Source organism: Scyliorhinus torazame, chromosome 14 (assembly GCF_047496885.1).
Source record: "Scyliorhinus torazame isolate Kashiwa2021f chromosome 14, sScyTor2.1, whole genome shotgun sequence".
Taxonomy (NCBI): Eukaryota; Metazoa; Chordata; class Chondrichthyes; order Carcharhiniformes; family Scyliorhinidae; genus Scyliorhinus; species Scyliorhinus torazame.
In genome coordinates, this window is record NC_092720.1 from 202,219,836 (window position 1) to 202,225,996 (window position 6,161).

Here is a 6,161-nt window from a genome sequence, read left to right on the forward strand (position 1 = left end):
TCCTCAAAGTTATTGAGAGCTCCCACAACATTGCCCATCCCTAAATCCCCTTGAGACGGTGAAGACAAGCCACCATCTTGGACCACCTATAGCAGTTTGATACAACTGAGTGGTTTACTGGTTTAGACTCCGAGGATCAGGCTGATTTCTCTGAACAAGATTTTTTTTTGACAACAAGCAATGTTAGCCACCATTATTTGATTCCAAATCGGATTAATGGCCGCACCCCCCCTTCTCACGGGTAGGACACCCTGGGCCCGATCCATGGCATGGGCACATTGCCAACCTGGCACCATAGCTGTGCTCCAGCTGGTGCCACCTGTGCAGCACCAGACTGGCAGTGCCCAGGTGGCACCAGCAGTGCCAAGGCGCAACCCTGCCTAGGGGGCAACGACCTGGGGGCCTCTGATTCCCTGGGAGACCTCCCTCCCACTCAAGTGCCTATCTGTCCGGCCCCTTTTGTGGGGACCAGTGTAGCCATCTGGGATGGCCACTTACAACAAGAAACATGGGCGTTCGCAAAGCCTAAAGGGAAATGTGGAAAATGTAAGATTCAGGCAGGCACAGAGCCTGCATGTATATTCGTGAGCAAAGAATCCAGACAGCATCGAAACACCCCAACCGATTAGCATTTAATGGCCCATCTCCGTAAGACAAAAGACTGATACACAGGTAACCGATACAATCCCAGACACATCGGCGCCACTCCCTTTACTCAGCAAGGTCAATGGCGGCTTGGGACACGCCCAGCCATCAAGGCACCCGCTCCTTTATTGGCTCAGATCGAAGGCAGTGATCGGGAACTGCCCAATTAATTGGGTCCAAACCTAAGGACCGTCCAAAAGAGGGCGAATACCCCCAGGATAAAGAGAGACATTGCCATGTGTTCGACCTCTTTTGGACCTGGCGCTCCGGCAACGTCCATCTCCAACGGCAGCACCACGGCCAGAAGCAAGTTCAACGCTCCCTACCAGATGGACGATCCTAGCCGAACTGCAGTTACTTCTCCAGACCCAGCCGATCCAGATTCGAACAACGGCCACTGGTCCTCTGACCTAAGCCGGGTGCCTGAAGTTAAGTACAGGTTGTCACAGTTGTTAGGTGTAGTGTTTATGTTGCATGTGTAAATTAATCTAAAGTATCTTGAACTATCTAACTGGTTGCTTGCCTCTTTGATCGATACCTGGTTGAATCTTGTGGCGGTATCATTTGATACCTGGCGACTCTGAAAGCAATATCTAGATAAAAGGGCAACCTCATTGGCAGCCATATTTATAGCGAGTAAAGATAGCAACATCTGTACTGAACACTACTCACCTTAAGTCTCTGAGACGAAGGGGTTAGATCCCAACATTTCAGGTCGATCAGGTGAGCTTCATATTAGAGTGAGCCATGCTTCTTACTCTGCCATGCAGATTTGCCACTGATCCCACCCACGCTGGGCGGGTCACAGATTGCGACGTCTCACGAGATCCCGCTCGATCTCGCAAAGTGTCACAAGCGGGGTTGAGGCCTCCCCCGCCATCTGCCAGCCATGTTGCGCCCCCCCCCCCCCCCATTCGCGGGAGTGCGACGTGGCCGGTAGATCGCGGCCATCTAATCTCACATCAAAGAATGAGGCCCTTCAGCCCATCAAGCCTGTGCCAGCCTTCACGCACCTTTTCTATTCTAGTCCCATTTTCCAGCACTATGCTCTGGCTTCTTAATGCTTCTAAAATTTTGTCGGGGTGCCTCTACCCCTTTTCAGGAGGTGGATGTCACCCTCTGGGTGACAAAGCTTTTTCTCAAATTCCCCCTAAATCTCCCTGACCTTAAATCTTTGTCTCTCCTGATTACTGACCCCTCTACTAGGGTGGATAGAAAGGAACTTTCTCCCCTTATGTCCCTCATAAATTCAAATTCCACCAGCTACCATGGGGGAGGTTTGAACCTGCGTCGCCAGAGCACTGACATTGGTTTCCTGAATACCAGTCAGGAGGCCATTCGGCCCATCCAGTCTGCACCGACCCACTTAAGCCCCCACTTCCACCCTATCCCCTTAACCCAATAACCCCTCCTAACCACGAAGGGCAATTTAGCATGGCCAATCCACCTAACCTGCACGTCTTTGGACTGTGGGAGGAAACCGGAACACCCGGAGGAAACCCACACACACACGGGGAGGATGTGCAGACTCCGCACAGACAGTGACCCAACGGGGAATCAAACCTGGGACCCTGGCGCTGTGAAGCCACAGTGCTAACCACTTGTGCTGCCCTGACATTGCCATCGTACCACCGACACCTCCCTGGTGTGACAGTATCGGAGCGCAGTGTGTATTAGCCACTCCTCACAACTGTGTGTTAACCACATGCTGTGAACTCGTGTTTGACCTCTGTCTCTCTCTCTCTGTGGACAGATGGCCACATAGTGCACTTGGCTGCTGATGCAGAAGCAGCGGACTGAGCTACCACAGGCTCACTGCCAGTAGAGACAGCCCTCATGCAGGCCGGGACACAGACAGGGTGCAGCAGTGGGGTGAGGGCTACCCCAGCATTTATTGCCCATCCCCAAGTGCCTCTCATGCATGTCGTTGGTGAGCCCCACAGTCCACGTGGAACACCCCCATGGTGCAGTCAGGGAGGGATTTCCAGGGCTCTGACCCAGCTCTCACTCAGATCATCCCAGCACATATTCCCATCTGCAATCTGCGCGTTCAGGGTATGTAAAAAGCCGGCCTATGTTGCAACACTGTCGAAATTCCCCTCAGCTGACAGAACTATTCATATTTAAATGAAGCGACGACAGGCCAGGCGTCAGGAGCAGGAAGTAGAAGTGAAAGGTAGGGACGCCCAGCTGAGAATATTTGCAAACAGACCTACAGGAGGGCAAGAGGGACAGAGTGAGAAACTGATGAGAGAAACAGACGGGTAAAGAAGCGAAGGCAGACTGAAGAGAGAGAGAGAGAGAGACAGACAGACAGTGCAGAGGAACGACACAGCAAATTGGAGCCAGAGAGAGAGAGAGACAGGGGAAGGCAAGAGGGAGGAAGGGAGTTAGAGAGAAAAAACCGAAGGGAAAGACGAGAGGGAGAAAGGGAGCTAGAGTGAGAGAAAACAAAGAGAAGGACAAGAGAGAGAAAGGGAAGTAGAGAGAGAGAAAAAACAAAGAGGACGACAAGGGGGAGATAGAGGAGGGAGGGAGAGAAAAAACCGAAGGAGGGGAGGGGGGAAGGGAAGGGAAGGGGAGGGGGGGGGGGAGGAGGAGGAGGAGGGGAAGTAGAAGGAGAGAGGGAGATTGGGGGGGTATAGTGGAGGGGAGGAGGGGATATAGCGGAAGGGAGGAGGAGGGGTATAGCGGAGGGGAGGAGGAAGAGAGGGAGAGGAAGGAGGAGCGGGTATAGCGGGGGAGGGAGGGAGAAGGAGGGGGTAGAGGGGAGGGAGGGAGGTGGGGAGGGAGGAGGAGGGGAGGGAGAAGGAGGGGGTAGAGCGGGGGGGAGAGGAGTGGGGGGAGGAGGAGGAGAGGAGGGGAGGAGAGAAGGAGGGGGTATAGCAGAGGGGAGGAGGGGTATAGCGGGGGAGGGAGGGAGGAGGGTGGAGGGAGGGAGGGAGGAGGGAGGGAGGAGGAGGGGGTATAGCGGAGGAGGGAGTATAGCGGAGGAGGGAGGGAGGGAAGGAGAAGGAGGGAAGGAGGAGGGAGGGAGGGAGGAGGAGGGGAGGAGGAGAGGGAGAGGAGGAGGAGGGAGGGAGGGAGGAGGAGGGGAGCGGAGGGGAGGAGGAGGAGGGGAGGAGGGAGGAGGGGGTAGAGCGGAGGGAGGGGAGGAGGAGGGAGCGGAGGGGAGGAGGAGGAGGGGAGGAGGGAGGGAGGGAGGGGAGGAGGAGGGGAGGAGAGGGGGTAGAGCGGAGGGGAGGAGGGAGGAGGGGAGGGAGGTAGAGCGGCGGGGGAGGAGGAGGGAGGGAGGGAGGGGAGGAGGAGGGAGGGAGGGAGGGGGAGGAGGAGGGCGGGCGGGAGCGGCCATGGCATGACAATCTGAACGCGGATCTGAGCTGCCCCATCTGCATGGACTTCTTCTCCGAGCCGGTGAGCCTGGAGTGCGGCCACAACTTCTGCCGGGACTGCATCGTGACGGCGTGCCGGGCCCAGCCGGAGGCGGGCGGCCGCATCCCGTGCCCGCAGTGCCGGCGGGAGACGGGCCAGCGGGAGGTGCGGGCCAACCGGCTGCTGGCCAACATCGTGGAGGGTTTCCAGCGGCTGTGGGCAGCCCGAGCCGGGCCGGCAGGGCAGCCCGCCTGCTCTGCCACCTCCACCAGCAGGACCTCCGCCTCTTCTGCTCCGAGGACCTGCAGCTGGTGTGCCGGGCTTGCCGCAGCTCGGCCCACAGCACAGCGCCCACAGCTGCACGGCCATCAAGAGCGCCTACACCGTCTGCAAGGTCAGCACAGCCCGGCTGCTGGCCACTGCTTTCCTGCCACCCGACCCCTGCCACCCCGACCCCTGCCACCCCCCTACCCCTGCCACCCCGACCCCGCCACCCCCTGACCCCGCCACCCCTGACCACCCCCCTGCCCCCTGCCACCCCTGACCCCTGCCACCCCTGACCCCTGCCACCCCTGACCCCTGCCTACACCCCTGACCCCTGCCACCCCCTGACCCCTGCCACCCCTGACCCCTGCCACCCCCTGACCCCTGCCACCCCCTGACCCCCTGCCACCCCCTGACCCCTGCCACACCCTGACCCCTGCCACCCCCTGACCCCCTGCCACCCCCCTGACCCCTGCCACCCCCTGACCCCTGCCACCCCCTGACCCCTGCCACCCTCCTGCCACCCCTGACCCTGCCACCCCCTGACCCCTGCCACCCCCTGACCCTGCCACCCCTGACCCCTGCCACCCCCTGACCCCTGCCACCACCCCCCTGACCCCTGCCACCCCCTAGACCCCTGCCACCCCCTGACCCCTGCCACCCCCGACCCCTGCCACCCCCTGACCCCTGCCACCCCCTGACCCCTGCCACCCCGACCCCCCCTGACCCCTGCCACCCCCTGACCCCCTGCCACCCCCGGACCCCTGCCACCCCCGGACCCACCTGCCACCCCCGGACCCCTGCCACCCCCTGACCCCTGCCACCCCCGGACCCCTGCACCCCCGGACCCCTGCCACCCCCGGACCCCTGCCACCCCCGACCCTGCCACCCCCGGACCCCTGCCACCCCCGACCCCTGCCACCCCCTGACCCCTGCCACCCCCTGACCCTGCCACCCCCTGACCCCTGCCACCCCCTGACCCCTGCACCCCTGACCCCTGCCACCCCCTGACCCCTGCCACCCCTGACCCCTGCCACCCCCTGACCCCTGCCACCCCCCTGACCCCTGCCACCCCCTGACCCCTGCCACCCCCTGACCCCTGCCACCCCCTGACCCCTGCCACCCCCTGACCCCTGCCACCCCCTGACCCCTGCCACCCCCTGACCCATGCCACCCCCTGACCCTGCCACCCCCTGACCCCTGCCACCCCCTGACCCCTGCCACCCCCCTGACCCCTGCCACCCCCTGACCCCTGCCACCCCCCTGACCCCTGCCACCCCTGACCCCTGCCACCCCCTGACCCCTGCCACCCCCTGACCCCTGCCACCCCCTGACCCCTGCCACCCCCTGACCCCTGCCACCCCCTGACCCCTGCCACCCCCTGACCCCTGCCACCCCCTGACCCCTGCCACCCCCTGACCCCTGCCAACCCCCCTGACCCCTGCCACCCCCCTGACCCCTGCCACCCCCTGACCCCTGCCACCCCCTGACCCCTGCCACCTCCCTGACCCCGTGCCACCCCCTGACCCCTGCCACCCCCTGACCCCTGCCACCCCCTGACCCTGCCACCCCCTGACCCCTGCCACCCCGACCCCCCACCCCCCTGACCCTGCCACCCCCTGACCCCTGCCACCCCCTGACCCACCCCTGCCCTGCCCCCCTGACCCCTGCCACCCCCTGACCCCTGCCGCCCCCTGACCCCTGCCGCCCCCTGACACCCCCTGCCGCCCCCCTGACACCCCCAGCCACCCCCTGACACCCCTGCCGACCCCTGACACCCCCTGACCCCTGCCACCCCCTGACCCCTGCCACCCCCTGACCCCTGCCACCCCCTGACCCCTGCCACCCCTGACCCCTGCCACCCCTGACCCCTGCCACCC